Raw genomic sequence first — 16773 nt, 5'->3', positions numbered from 1 at the left:
CCGAACAACTCCGCTCCCGCTATTGATTGTGTACAGTCGGGTATTTTAACCTTTTCTTACCCGCTTTTTACAAACTTTGGTCGGACGTTCACACCTTCTTGCAGCCGAACACATCCACTTCCACTTTTGATGGTATATATTCGGGCATTCGAACCTTTTCTTACCCGCTTTTTACAAACCGTGGTCGGACTTTCACACCTTCTTGTAGCCAAACAACTCCGCTCCCGCTATTGATTGTGTACAGTCGGGTATTTTAACCTTTTCTTACCCGCTTTTTACCAACTATGGTCGGACATTTACACCTTCTTACAGCGGAACACCTCCGCTCCCTCTTTTGATGGTCTATGTTCGGGCATTCGAACCTTTTCTTACCCGCTTTTTACAAACTATGGTCGGACATTCAAACTTTCTTGTAGCCGAACACATCCACTCCTGCTTTTGATGATGTATGGTTGGGCATTTTCACCTTTTCTTACCCATTTTTCAGTAATTATGGGTGGACATTCACACCTTCTTGCAGCTGAACAACTCCTCTCCCGCTTATGATCATGTACGGTTTGATATTTGAAAATTTTCTTTCATGTTTTAAAGCAATTATTGATGGACATTCAAATCTTCTTGTAGCCGAACACATCCACTCCTGCTTTTGATGATGTATGGTAAGCTTTTCTTACCCGCTTTTTACAAACTATGGTCGGACATTCAAACCTTCTTGTAGCCAAAACCCTCCGCTCCCTCTTTTGATCATACATTGTTGGGCATTCGCACCTTATCTTACCCGCTTTTTACAAACTATAGTCAGACATTCATACCTTGCAGCTGAACCACCTCCGCTCCCTGTTTTGATCATGTATGGTCTGGCAATACTACCTTTTCTTACCCGTTTGTGAGTAATTAATCCCAAAATATTGAGCATAAAATAAGTCTTTATGCTGATGATGTATTACTTTTCCTTCAGAACTCACAGACGTCTCTCAGTCACACGATCACACTCATAAATAAATTCTCAGCACTTTCTGACTACTCTATCAACTGGTCTAAGACCACAGTTCTGCCCATTAACTGTAGGGTCCATAATATACCTGCGATCACTTTACAGTCAGGAAATATTAGATATTTAGGCATAAACATTTCCTCCAGGCTCTCAGAGCTAACAAAGCTAAATTATGTGCAATTATTAAAGACAGTAGAGGACGATCTCTCGTTGGAAGTCCTTACCTATATCACTTATGGGGAGAGTTACATCCATTAAAATGATGATACTACCAAAAGTTAACTATTTGTTCTCAATGATCCCCATAAAACCATCTGCTACTTGGTTTAAGTCACTAGATTCATGCATCTCCAAATTTCTGTGGAAAAACAAACCACCACGTATTAGTTTAAAAACCCTACAGAAGACCAAGGACAGTGGTGGATTAGATTTACCTCATTTTCAGCACTATTCCTTAGACAATAGGTTACAATATATATCAAAATGGTTTAAACCTTGTTGTTGTCACAGTTCCCAGAGACGTTGTAATCGTTGAGGATTCTATATTCACCCCCTCATTAGAGGCACGTAATGCAGATTGATGACACTGAATCTTCTTCTCTGTTCATTGCTGGCATCATTCCCAGCATCGTAAGTGTTCGTGGCATTGTTAGCCTCTTCTTCTGGATCTTGATATCGAGAATCCTTTTGTATTTCTGGTTTGTCAGTCCTCTGTCTTCGTTCACCGGAGTCTTTGTCTTTTTGTCCTTGAGTTTGGTGATTTTTTCTTCTTTTGATGCCTTGACACAATGTGACAGGTGATACCACGTGGGAGATCCTGTAACTTGGATTGCTGTCCCTGTGCTGCGAAATGGCTGTGCTGCTCAAATGGTCTCTCCTTCATCATGGTTACATGCTGCCATTCCGACATCTCGCCATTCCGACATGGGTCTCCAATTGTCGGAATGGCGACACTTAATTTTTTATCAAACGTCCCACCATTCCGACACTTTTTTCCTCCTATGGTCGGAATGGCGGTATGTTTTTTTTTTTTTTTAACATACCGCCATTCCGACAGTTCCTTTTAATAGCCTATTTTTTACCCAAAACATTTTGCACTAATGATATGCCGGCGCAAATACGCCCTAAAGTTTGGCGCACAAGCTTTGCACATGCAGAGGCCACAGCCTCGCAAACAAACTTTAATAATCTATTATCAAAATCCCCTGAATTTCAAATATAAAAATACAGATATTAATATAACTCTGGCGAGACTGAAACTGATTAAGCAGAAATACAGTGTCAGTGAGCTGTCACAGCAGCCAGCTGGAGCGGAGCTCTCCACAGAGCCCATGCGTCTTTTGCACGCTGTCATCATATGCAAAAGTAATAATTGCAATTACAGATATCACGGCTACTGCACAGGACACAGTTGCGAGCACTCTGCCTTGCCTTGCCAATACAAGAAGATAGAAATGACAGCATAGAACGTATAAAACACAACAAAATGCAGTAAAAACGTTTATTCATGTTATTCACGTGATTTATGAGTACTCACTCCAATTTTGGGAAGCGCGGATGGGTTTTGCGCATTTGGCACAAACACACAGCCGCAACGGTTGTAGCTTTATACAGCCTGTTGATATCTTAAGGACCTAACTGGTCACACCTGGGACTAAATGTCATGTAGAGATTGTTTTTACATGACATTACAGCTGAACATATAGCTTTCATCCACAAACCAACGTGGGAGAGCCCGAAGACGCATGTGCCAGACGCACATAGGCATGCGTAAAACCAATTTTGACCACTTCATACTGTTTATTTGCTTTCTTTTAGTTAACTTTCGTTTCTTTTGGATTCTTGTGCGTGTTATGGAGCCGTTTTGGTCCATGTTTGTAAGCCTTTTTTTCCTGGATTAAATTTTCGGAAGTTGAAACAAGTGGCATTGGAGTGTGTGATTGAAAACCACCGCGGACTGCTTCTCCTCCTCCAGTTGCCGAGACTTTGTGTTTTTAATAACGCTTGTCTATAAACATGTTAAACATATAAATTGCATGAACAGAAAGAAGGGACTCACCTGTTGAGTAACACACATTTCCTTATACGGAAAGCCTTGTCGGAATGGTGGGACATTTGAACGTCAGAATAGCGGGATGTCGCAATGGTGGGATGTCGGAATGGTGGGACGTTTGCATGTCGGAATGGTGGTATGTCGGAATGGTGGTATGTCGGAATGGTGGGATGTCGGAATAGCGGGATGTCGGAATGGCGGGATTTCGGAATGGGTGTTGCCACCCCCTTCATCATATACACAGTTATTTATACATCACCTTCCACCATGAAGCGTTGTCCCTTTTTGTTTCTCTCTTTGTTCTTAAAATGCTGTTATGCATGTCTAAACCAATCCATTAAATTAGATCATTTTGGCAGTAAAGCGATCTACAATGTGCTTGGTCGCAAAGCTGCTCATCTGTGGTAAACAGCTCTTCAGAAAGGCATTCTTCAATTGATTTCACTAATTCTATGTAATAATTTTGTGATTTCCTACAAAACTACACTTCTTCTCCCATCTGTCTGAGTATTTAATATTGTCTGGGTCCCGTTAAAACATGTATTTTTCCCATCTAATTCCTTGTTTGCTTTAAAACAAGTATTCCCCATTTTCTATCCCTTCAGTAGCCAACCAGTTTGTATGGAGTACACTGGAGCAACTTGACTGATCAGTAAAACACTGCTTTTGTTGTCACCGCAAGGCTTCCCCCGTCGGTTGTTTCACTGAGACACTACTGAGTAACTATAACTCAACACAGTTTATACACATAACATTCATATACATACTAACAAACAAACAAACAATTATTTATCGCAATTTTCTCATCTCTGTTTGAACGTACACCCAGGTAAATATTCCTGTAGTCTTCTCATACCGACTATGGACCCATTCATTGTTTAACTTCACTGTTTTGCAAATCCTAATTGAATATTACACATTGACATTGAACTTTACTTGATAAGCAGGTCTTCATTGCATTCAGCAGCCTATATGTGAGCATCTATGTGTAAGCTGTTCTTCTTTGCATTTATCAGCAGCAAGCAATTCTTCATTGCACATGCATATGAAAATAGTAAAACAATTCCAATGCGTTAGCGAAACCTTCTATATCAGGAGTGTCCATCATGATGCTGGGAATAGAACCTCTTTCCCAGAATAGTTCAACCTTCATTACTCAACTGATCATAACTCCGCAATGAGCACATTTCAAAGTATCATTCCTCTACATATATTCAAAAATCTATGTGTAAATGTTTAATATTTCTTATATTTGTTGATGTCATTCTGTGTGCATGTGGCCTAAACCCAATCTCTGTGTGGCAATTTTAATTTAAACAAGTTGAACTCTGCCTCTGATCATTTAAAAAAGGTGTGTACCAATATCAACCTTTCTCAGGTAATTACTGATCCTACAAAACCAAAGAGATCCTTCAAGGTTGTCCCTGATTGGCTCAATCTTAACAAATCAAAGGTAGAAAATCCGCAGTATCTGAACTTGGTGTTAGTTATCACTGCTCAATAGCCTGTATCAGAATTGCAAAAATGAAAACATTAGGTCCACGCTTGGTATCCAGATCCTGAAACATCTCCATGAGCAGGCTTTTTTTTAACTGATCTGTTGAATAGTTATATGACACTGTTAAAATCCCAGATGAAGATCTAGCACTTGACCATTTTTGTAAATCTTCTAATTCCATAGTTGATAAACACGCCCCTTTTAAAAAGTATAGAACTTAGAACAGGTCTATCCCTGGCTTTCGGCAGAACTGTCTTCTTTACTTTTTTTTCCCCTTGTCCTGTTCAGCATTATGTCAGAAGAATTGTAGTCTGAATACCTATGATGCCAAACAGATTTGTTTTGCCAAGGGAAGTTTTATAAATGTAAAGCTCCCCTTGATGCCCATTTATTTATTTCTTTTTACAATATATGACATGAACTGAACTGAACCGGACCGGGGGACAAGGAAAGAAGAAGAGGAAAGAAGAGGAAACAGAAAAAAAATAGAAACAAAAACCAGACAACCAGCTGCTACACCTGTAAAAAACAAAACAGACAACAATCCATGGCCTATGAGGGGAATCCAGCCTTAGCGCCAAGAGGAGCACCTGAAAGCAGACAAGCAGAGAAAAAACAAGCACACAAACAAACAAAAACAAGCACAAGAAGCGGCAATCGCATACAACACAGCTGTGGATATAGATGACCTGAGACGACATGATAATACATCAACTGCTTAGTGACCATGCTACTGGACTAATGAATGTGTGTGTGTGTGTGTGTGTGTGAGAACATGCAACACCCATGGCACAGGACCTACATGATAACCGTGCTTAGTTATGAGTGTATAAGCGTACAGGGCCACAATCCACAGCCCCCCAAACAATCAGAAGCAGGCAGAGAGGGCCACAAGACCCAGGCCACCAGCAGCCCCCACAGAGCACAGAACCCAGGTAGCCCACCGCAGGGGCAACCACGCATCCACCCAGAAGACTGCAGAGGAAGCCCCCGGAAAGAGCCCCCATAAGCATAGGGCAGAGGCACTCCGGGAACCAGGGGCAACAGCCCACCGACCCCGCCAGGCCCCAGCCGCCCAGACATGGGCCGTGCACTGGACCTGGGCCCCAGGAGCCCGAGCGCCCCCAAACCCCCCGGCAGAGGCCCCACCCAATACCCAGGAGGGCCAAGCGCCCCAGACAGCCACAAAGTGGGTCAGCGCCTGCCCCAGCGCCCCTGGCCAAGTGCCCTGGGAGTCAAGACGTGCCCACAGGTGGGTGAAGTCGCGAGCAGTGGGGAGAGGCAACGCTGATGCCCCATCGGGAGAAACACAGGCAGGCCAGGCGACAGCAAGTCCCAGATCCAGGCCCAATCATTACCAAACACACTTTCACGTCCCATACATCCACACATCCACACATCCTACCTCCCTCGACTCTGCTGGGGTGTAGTGCAGCGGGCACACCAGGAGGCCAGCAACCCCCCAGCCACCACAGACCCCGAACCAGCAGAACAATTAATTAATCCTCCTGGCCCCTCCTGCCCCGAGCAGACACCAGGAAGCAGGGGTGTGCGAAGAAGACCCCTCCCCTCACCCTTCTGGCTCTTCAATATTTTCTAATAGTGAGCAATTAAAATTGAGGGGCAGCCAAACTTGTAGAACTGGGAGCGCGGCACTCTGGGCAGCCTACATACCCAAAGAGCCCCGCCCACCAGATGCCACTCAGTGTAACCACCCCCCAAGACCTAATGTGTGTGTGTGAGTGTGTTTGATAAGTACTAATGTCTAAGGTGTAATTAAAACAGGGGCAGGGAACTGCAGAGTGCAACCAAAGGGGACCACCTACGTGGCCCCATCCACTACACCCCACCGAACACACACGCCCCCAAAACCCTTCATGTGTGAGTGTGTGCTGTGTACAGGAGCCAGAAGGGAGAGGGGTATGGGGATATATACCGGGGGAGCTACTCTCCCCCAGAGAGGGCAGCCAGGGACTGGCTGCAATAGGCATCCCCGCTACCTGGGAGCCAGCAATGGGCAGGAGGGCCTGATGTCCACCAGGCTCGGGGCCTGCAGCGACCATATTCCGGGAGCTACTGTACCCCCAGAAGGTACCCATCCCGCCCCACCCCGGAGGACCTCTACAAAAAACAAACAAACAAACCACCCGGTCACACCAGTCGCAGCAGCCCGGGCCTGAGACCCACCATCACCCAGCAACCCACCACCACCACTATGTGATAAAACTAATCAGAGGGGACCAGAGAGAATGAAATTCAGCCAATTGATGTTTTGAGGAGGCAGACATTGTTTCCATGCTAATATAATCTAAAAGAAAATTTCTAAACTGGTTAATACACAGATTGTTCTTCGCTTTCCAGTTCATGAGAATAGTTTTCTTTGCGATACATAACACTGTGACAACCATGTGTGCTGAGTTAATTTCCATGTTGATGTTGTCTAAGTCACCCAGTATGCACAGTGTGGGGCATGCAGGGATGCTACACTTTAGCCATGTTGATAGGTCCTCACAGACTTCAAGCCAGAACTTCTGGACAGGCGCAGAAAACCACAAAGCGTGTACATAATCATCAGGTGTGTTATCTGTGCAATGTGAGCAGATGTTTGAGTGTGTTAGACCCATCCTGAACATCCTTTGTCCTGTATAGTGTGTTCTATGAAGGATTTTGTATTGTATGAGCTGTAAATTAGGATTTCGAGTCTTTATGAAGGTGTTCAAACATATTTGTGGTTAGAAGCTATGACCAGAACTGATGGATAAATCTGCCTCCCATTTTGAGGATGGAAGAGACATTGTGTCATCTATCTTAGACAATAATTTATATATTTTTGATAGTAGTTTTGGGGTACAGATGCTTAGAAATTCTGCTACCCTAGTCGGGGGTTGTAAGTCTGGTTGGTGGAGGATATATCCATCCATCCATCCATCATCTGCCGCTTATCCGGGGGTCGGGTCGCGGGGGCAGCAGCTTGAGCAGAGAAACCCAGACGTCTCTGTCCCCGGCCACTTCCTCCAGCTCTTCCGGGGGGACCCCGAGGCGTTCCCAGGCCAGCCGAGAGACATAGTCTCTCCAACGTGTCCTGGGTCTCCCCCGGGGTCTCCTCCCAGTGGGACGTGCCCGGAACACCTCCCCAGGGAGGCGCCCAGGGGGCATCCTAACCAGATGCCCGAGCCACCTCATCTGACTCCTGTCAATGCGGAGGAGCAGCGGTTCTACTCCGAGCCCCTCCCGGATGACTGAGCTTCTCACCCTATCTCTAAGGGAGAGCCCAGACACCCTGCGGAGGAAACCCATTTCGGCCGCTTGTATTCGCGATCTTGTTCTTTCGGTCACTACCCACAACTCGTGACCATAGGTGAGGATGGGAACGTAGATTGACCAGTAAGTAGAGGCACCGGTCATACAGAGACCGAACGGCCCCTATCAAGGGGTCCGGCACTCCATATTCCCGGAGCACCCCCCACAGGACTCCACGAGGGACACGGTCGAACGCTTTCTCCAAGTCCACAAAACACATGTAGACTGGTTGGGCGAACTCCCATGCACCCTCCAGGATCCTGCCGAGGGTATAGAGCTGGTCCACTGTTCCACGGCCAGGACGAAAGCCACACTGCATCTCCTGAATCCGAGGCTCGATTATCCGACGGATCCTCCTCTCCAATACCCCTGAATAGACCTTACCAGGGAGGCTGAGGAGTGTGATACCCCTATAGTTGGAACACACCCTCCGGTCCCCCTTTTTAAAGAGGGGGACCACCACCCCAATCTGCCAGTCCAGAGGCACTGTCCCCGATGTCCACGCGATACTGCAGAGGCGTGTCAGCCAAGACAGCCCTACAACATCCAGAGCCTTGAGAAACTCAGGACGGACCTCATCCACCCCCGGGGCCTTGCCACCAAGGAACTTTTTAACCACCTCGGCAACCTCAGCCCCAGAAATGGGAGGCCCCGTCTCCGAGCTCTCCGACTCTGCCTCTTCCGAGCACGTGTTGGTAGGATTGAGGAGTTCCTCGAAGTACTCCCCCCACCGACTCACAACATCCCTAGTTGAGGTCAGCAAAGCCCCGTCCGCACTGTAAACAGTGTTGACTGTGAGCCGCTTCCCCCCCCTGAGATGCCGGATGGTGGACCAGAATCTTTTCGAGGCCGTCCGGAAATCGTTCTCCATGGTCTCACCGAACTCCTCCCAGGCCCGAGTTTTTGCCTCAGCAACCGCCGAAGCCGTGGCCCGTCTGGCCCGTCGGTACCTATCAGCTTCTTCCAGGGTCCCACTGGCCAAAAAGGCCCGATAGGACTCCTTCTTCAGCTTGACGGCTTCCCTCACCACTGGTGTCCACCAGCAGGTTCGAGGGTTGCCGCCACGACAGGCACCGACCACCTTACGGCCACAACTCCGACCAGCTGCCTCGGCAATGGAGTCACGGAACATGGCCCATTCAATGTCCCCCACCTCAAATATGGTTGAAGCTCTGCCGGAGGTGGGAGTTAAAGCTCCTTCTGACGGGGGATTCTGACAAACGCTCCCAGCAGACCCTCACAATACGTTTGGGCCTGCCAGGTCTGATCGGCATCCTCCCCCACCAGCGGAGCCAACTCACCACCAGGTGGTGATCAGTTGACAGCTCCGCCCCTCTCTTCACCCGAGTGTCCAGGACATACGGCCGCAAGTCCGATGATACAACCACAAAGTCGATCATCGAACTGCGGCCAAGGGTGTCCTGGTGCCAAGTGCACATATGGACACCCTTATGCCTGAACATGGTGTTCGTTATGGACAGTCTATGACTGGCACAGAAGTCCAACAACATAACACCACTCTGATTCAGATCGGGGGGGCCGTTCCTCCCAATCACACCCCTCCAGGTCTCACTGTCATTGCCCACGTGAGCATTGAAGTCCCCCAGCAGAATGAGGGAGTCTCCGGTAGGAGCATTCTCCAGTGCCTCCCCCAGAGACTCCAAAAAGAGTAGGTACTCTGAACTGCTGTTTGGCGCATAGGCACAAACAACAGTCAGGACTCGTCCCCCCACCCAAGGCGGAGGGAGGCTACCCTCTCGTTCACTGGGGTAAACCCCAATGTACTGGCACACAGCCGGGGGGGCAATAAGTATGCCCACACCTGCTCTGCGCCTCTCACCACGGGCAACTCCAGAGTGGAAGAGAGTCCAACCCCTCTCAAGAGTACTGGTTCCAGATCCCAAGCCGTGCGTCGAGGTGAGTCCGACTATATCTAACGGTCTGATGAAGTTTCAACAATAAACAACAAACTTTGTATTATGAGAAAGAACCAGACTCATTCTTTAGGAATCCGAAAATAAGCTCTATTTTACGAGTTATGCACGAATTCGGATTCTCCTATAAAACGAATTCCTTAACTCAAACCAAGTTAAGACTGCTTTGTCCTTCATATTTATTCATGTCTAATCAAGTTTCAATGATAAACAACGTTGTACTTTGTAGAATGAGAAAGAACTTCTTCAGCAATAAGCATCTCTCGACAAATGACGAAATACAGATTTTGCTATAAAATTAATTGCTATCAGCCTGACTTAAAACTGTTTGTCTTCCTTATTTATCCACTTCAAATCAAGTTTCAACAATTAAAAATTTTTTGTAGTTTGAGAAAGAACAACTTAATCTTGAGCAATCAGTATAAAAAGAAGGTAAGCAAAGGTGCGAATGTCAAACCATACATGATCAAAACAGGGAGCGGAGGTGTTTGGCTGAGACAAGGTGTGAATGTCCACCCATAATTAATGAAAAGCGGGCAACAAGTAGGTTCGAATGCCCAACCATACATCATCAAAAGCAAGAGTGGATATGTTCAGCTACAAGAAGGTTTGAACGTCTGACCATAGTTTGTAAAAAGCGGGTAAGAAAAGGTTCGAATGCCCGAACATACACCATCAAAGGAGGGAGCGGAGGTGTTCCGCTGTAAGAAGGTGTGAATGTCCGACCATAGTTGGTAAAAAAACGGGTAAGAAAAGGTTAAAATACCCGACTGTACACAATCAGCAGCGGGTGCGGAGTTGTTCGGCTACTAAAAGGTGTGAAAGTCCAACCATGGTTTGTAAAAAGCGGGTAAGAAAAGGTGCGAATGCCCGAAAATGTATGATCAAAAGAGGGAGCGGAGGTGTTCGGCTGCAAGAAGGTGTGAATGTACACCCATAATTAATGAAAAATGGGTAAGAAAAGGTGCGAATGCCCAACTATACATAATCAAAAGCAGGAGTGGATGTGTTCGGCTCCAAGAAGGGTTGAATGTCTGACCATAGTTTGTAAAAAGCAGGTAAGAAAAGGTTTGACTGCCCGAACATACACCATCAAAAGAGGGAGCGGAGGGGTTCCGCTGTAAGAAGGTGTGAATGTCCGACCATAGTTGGTAAAAAGCGGGTAAGAAAAGGTTAAAATACCCGACTGTACACAATCAATAGCGGGAGCGGAGTTGTTCGGCTACTAAAAGATGTGAAAGTCCGACTATGGTTTGTAAAAAGCGGGTAAGAAAAGGTGCTAATGCCCGACAATGTATGATCAAAAGAGGGAGTGGAGGTTTTCGGCTGTAAGAAGGTCTGAATGTCCAACTATAATTTGTAAAAACCGGGTAAGAAAAGGCTTGAAAGCCCGACTATACACCATCATAAGCGGGAGAGGAGGTGTTCAGCTGTAAGAAGGTGTGAATGTCCACCCATAATTACTGAAAAATGTGTAAGAAAAGGTGCGAATGCCCAAACATACATCATCAAAAGCAGGAGTGGATGTGTTGGGCTACAAGAAGGTTTGAAAGTCCGACCATGGTTTGTAAAAAACGGGTAAGAAAAGGTGCGAATGCCCGACAATGTATATTCAAAAGAGGGAGCGGATGTTTTTGGCTACAAGAAGGTTTGAATGTCCGACCATAGTTTGTAAAAAGCGGGTAAGAAAAGGTTCAAATGCCTGACAATACACCATCAAAAGCGTGAGCGGAGGTGTTCCGCTGTAAGACGGTGTGAATGTCCGACCATAGTTGGTAAAAAGCGGGTAAGAAAAGGTTAAAATACCCGACTGTACACAATCAATAGCGGGAGCAGAGTTGTTCGGCTACAAGAAGGTGTGAAAGTCCAACCATGGTTTGTAAAAAGCTGCTAAGAAAAGGTTCGAATGCCCGAATATATACCATCAAAAGCGGAAGCGGAGGTGTTCGGCTGCAAGAAGGTGTGAACGTCCGACCAAAGTTTGTAAAAAGCAGTTAAGAAAAGGTTCGAATATCCAACCAAACATAATCAAAAGCGGGAGCAGAGCTGTTCGACTGCAAGTAGGTGTGAATGTCCAGCCATAATTACTCACAAACGGGTAAAAAAAGGTAGTATTGCCAGACCATACATGATCAAAACAGGGAGCTGAGGTGTTTGGCTGTGACAAGGTGTGAATGTCCACCCAAAATTAATGAAAAGCGGGCAAAAAGTAGGTTTGAATGCCCAAGCATACATCATCAAAAGAAGGAGTGGATGTGTTCGGCTACAAGAAGGTTTGAATGTCCGAGCATAGTTTGTAAAAAGCGGGTAAGAAAAGGTTCGAATGCCCAAACAAACACCATCAAAAGAGGGAGCGGAGGTGTTTGGCTGTGACAAGGTGTGAATGTCCACCCAAAATTAATGAAAAGCGGGCAAAAAGTAGGTTTGAATGCCCAAGCATACATCATCAAAAGAAGGAGTGGATGTGTTCGGCTACAAGAAGGTGTGAAAGTCCAACCATGGTTTGTAAAAAGCTGGTAAGAAAAGGTTCGAATGCCCGAATATATACCATCAAAAGCGGAAGCGGAGGTGTTCGGCTGCAAGAAGGTGTGAACGTCCGACCAAAGTTTGTAAAAAGCAGTTAAGAAAAGGTTCGAATATCCAACCAAACAAAATCAAAAGCGGGAGCAGAGCTGTTCGACTGCAAGTAGGTGTGAATGTCCAGCCATAATTACTCACAAACGGGTAAGAAAAGGTAGTATTGCCAGACCATACATGATCAAAACAGGGAGCGGAGGTGGTTCAGCACCAAGGTGTGAATGTCTGACTATAGTTTGTAAAAAGCGGGTACGATAAGGTGCGAATGCCTGACAATGTATAATCAAAAGAGGGAGCAGAGGTTTTCGGCTACAAGAAGGTTTGAACGTCTGACCATAGTTTGTAAAAAGCGGGTAAGAAAAGGTTCGAATGCCCGAACATACACCATCAAAGGAGGGAGCGGAGGTGTTCCGCTGTAAGAAGGTGTGAATGTCCGACCATAGTTGGTAAAAAACGGGTAAGAAAAGGTTAAAATACCCGACTGTACACAATCAGTAGCGGGTGCGGAGTTGTTCGGCTACTAAAAGGTGTGAAAGTCCGACCATGGTTTGTAAAAAGCGGGTAAGAAAAGGTGCGAATGCCCGAAAATGTATGATCAAAAGAGGGAGCGGAGGTGTTTGGCTGCAAGAAGGTGTGAATGTACACCCATAATTACTGAAAAATGGGTAAGAAAAGGTGCGAATGCCCAAATATACATAATCAAAAGCAGGAGTGGATGTGTTCGGCTCCAAGAAGGGTTGAATGTCTGACCATAGTTTGTAAAAAGCAGGTAAGAAAAGGTTTGACTGCCCGAACATACACCATCAAAAGAGGGAGCGGAGGTGTTCCGCTGTAAGAAGGTGTGAATGTCCGACCATAGTTGGTAAAAAGCGGGTAAGAAAAGGTTAAAATACCCGACTGTACACAATCAATAGCGGGAGCGGAGTTGTTCGGCTACTAAAAGATGTGAAAGTCCGACTATGGTTTGTAAAAAGCGGGTAAGAAAAGGTGCTAATGCCCGACAATGTATGATCAAAAGAGGGAGCAGAGGTGTTCGGCTGCAAGAAGGTCTGAATGTCCAACCATAATTTGTATAAACCGGGAAGGAAAGTTTCGAAAGCCCGACTATACACCATCAAAAGCGGGAGCAGAGTGGTTCAGCTGCAAGAAGGTCTGAATGTCCATCAATAATTGCTTTAAAACATGAAAGAAAATTTTCGAATATCATCCGCACATGATCATAAGAAGGAGAGGAGGTGTTCAGCTGCAAGAAGGTGTGAATGTCCACCCATAATTCCTGAAAAATGGGTAAAAAAAGGTGCGAATGCCCAACCATACATTATCAAAAGCAGGTGTGAATGTCAGATCATAATTTGCAAAAAGCTGATGAGAAAGGGTGAGAATGCCCGACTATACACCATCAAATGCGGGAGCGGAGGTGTTCGGCTCTGAGTAGGTGTGAATGTCCGACCATAATTGCTGAAAAATGTGTTCGAAAAGGAAAGAATGCCGGACCATACATCATCAAAAGCGAGAGAGGTGGTGTTCGGCTGCAAAAAGGTGTAAATGTTCGACTAAAGTTTGTAAAAAGCGGGTAAGACATGGTGCGAATGCCTGACAAGGTATGATCAAAAGCAGGAGCGGAGGTGTTCAGCTGCAAGAAAGTCTAAATGTCCATCAATAATTGCTAGAAAACATGAAAGAAAATTTTCGAAAATCAAACCGCACATGATCATAAGTGGGAGAGGAGGTGTTCAGCTGCAAGAAGGTGTGAATGTCCACCCATTATTCCTGACAAATGGGTAAGAAAAGGTGCGAATGCCAAACCATACATTATCAAAAGCAGGTGTGAATGTCAGATCATAATTTGCAAAAAGCTGATGAGAAAGGGTGAGAATGTCCGACTGCACACCATCAAATGCGGGAGCGGAGTTGTTCGGCTGTGAGTAGGTGTGAATCTCCGACCGTAATTTCTGAAAAATGTGTTAGAAAAGGTAAGAATGCCGGTCCATACATCATCAAAAGCGAGAGAGGTGGTGTTCGGCTGCAAGTAGGTGTGAATGTCCAGCCATAATTACTCACAAACGGGTAAGAAAAGGTAGTATTGCCAGACCATACATGATCAAAACAGGGAGCGGAGGTGGTTCAGCTGCAAGAAGGTGTGAATGTCTCACTAAAGTTCAAATATATTAACAAAAGCGGGAGGAGAGGTCTTCGGATGAGAGTGGTTGAGAATTTCCAACCATAATCTATAAAATTCGGTGAAAGAAAGGTGTGATAGAACACTAAAAGGTGGAGCGGAAGTGTTCGGCTGCAAGAAGGTGTGAATGTCCGACTATATTTGGTGAAAAGCAGGTGAAGCAAGGTCTGAATGCCCAACCTTACATTATCAAAAGCGAGATCAGAGGTGTTTGGCTGCAAGAAGGCCATAGTTTGCCAAAAGCGGGTAAGCTGCGAATGACCAACTAAATATCAACAAAAGTGGGGGCGGAGGTCTTCGGATGCAACTGGGTGTGAACATCCCACCATACAAGTATGGTGGAGAGGAAGCTGTGAACAGCCGACCATAGTTTGCAAAAAGCGGGTGAGAAAAGGTGCGAATGTGCAACCATACATGATCAAAACAGGGAGCGGAGGTGTTTGGCTGTGACAAGGTGTGAATGTCCACCCAAAATTAATGAAAAGCGGGCAAAAAGTAGGTTTGAATGCCCAACCATACATCATCAAAAGCAGGAGTGGATATGTTCGGCTACAAGAAGGTTTGAACGTCTGACCATAGTTTGTAAAAAGCGGGTAAGAAAAGGTTCGAATGCCCAAACATACACCATCAAAAGAGGGAGCGGAGGTGTTCCGCTGTAAGAAGGTGTGAATGTCCGACCATAGTTGGTAAAAAGTGGGTAAGAAAAGGTTAAAATACCCGACTGTACACAATCAATAGGGGGAGCGTAGTTGTTCGGCTACAAGAAGTTGTGAAAGTCCAACCATGGTTTGTAAAAAGCGGGTAAGAAAAGGTGCGAATGCCCGAAAATGTATGATCAAAAGAGGGAGCGGAGGTTTTCGGCTGCAAGAAGGTCTGAATGTCCAACCATAATTTGTATAAACCGGGAAGGAAAGTTTCGAAAGCCCGACTATACACCATCAAAAGCGGGAGCAGAGTGGTTCAGCTGCAAGAAGGTCTGAATGTCCATCAATAATTGCTTTAAAACATGAAAGAAAATTTTCGAATATCATCCGCACATGATCATAAGAAGGAGAGGAGGTGTTCAGCTGCAAGAAGGTGTGAATGTCCACCCATAATTCCTGAAAAATGGGTAAAAAAAGGTGCGAATGCCCAACCATACATTATCAAAAGCAGGTGTGAATGTCAGATCATAATTTCGGATAATTCGGATTAGAGTGGTTGAAATTTCCAACCATAATCTATAAAATGCGGTGAAAAAAAAAAGGTGTGAAGGAATGAATTTTATAGCAAAATCCGAAATCATGCATAACTCCGCAAAAGGAACGTATTGCTCAACCAAAGGGATTCTCATTCAGGGTAATATGAGGAACTTTATGCTTGATACATTTTAGACACGGATAACTATGAAGGACAAAGCAATTTTAACTTGGTTTGAGCAAAGCAATTCATTTTATAGGAAAATCCGAAATCGTGCAGGACTCATGAAAGTAAGCTTATTCTCGGATTCCTGATCCTCCAGTGTTGCTCTTTCCTATACTGCAAAATACAGCCTTGTTCTTTGTTGAAATCGATATAGACATTGATAAATATGAAGGACAAAGCAGTTTCCACTTTGTTTGAGTGAAGGAAATAATTTTATAGCAAAATCCCAAATCAAGCAGAACGTATGAAAATAAGCGTGTTTTCGGATTCCTGATCCTTCAGTTTTGCTATTTCTTCTACTGCAAAATACAGCCTTGTTCTTTGTTGAAATCGATATAGACATTGATAAATATGAAGGACAAAGCAGTTTCCACTTTGTTTGAGTGAAGGAAATAATTTTATAGCAAAATCCCAAATCAAGCAGAACGTATGAAAATAAGCGTGTTTTCGGATTCCTGATCCTTCAGTTTTGCTATTTCTTCTACTGCAAAATACAATGTTGTTCTTTGTTGAAGTCAATCTAGACATTGATAAATATGAAGGACAAAGCAGTTTTAACATAGTTTGAGTAAAGGAATTCATTTTATACATAAAATCCCAAATCATGCAGAACGTATGAAAATAAGCTTATTCTCGGATTCCTGTTCCTTCAAGTGTTGCTCTTTCTACTACTGCAAAATACAATGTTGTTCTTTGTTGAAGTAAATCTAGGCATTGATAAATATGAAGGACAAAGCAGTTTTCACTTGGTTTGAGTGAAGGAATTCATTTTATACATAAAATCCCAAATCATTCAAAACGTATGAAAAGAAGCTTATTCTCGGATTCCTGATC

Source organism: Leuresthes tenuis, unplaced genomic scaffold (genome assembly GCF_036924035.1).
Source record: "Leuresthes tenuis unplaced genomic scaffold, fLeuTen1.0.hap1 SCAF_12, whole genome shotgun sequence".
In the NCBI taxonomy this organism is placed as follows: domain Eukaryota; kingdom Metazoa; phylum Chordata; class Actinopteri; order Atheriniformes; family Atherinopsidae; genus Leuresthes; species Leuresthes tenuis.
This window is presented reverse-complemented; position numbering follows the sequence as displayed.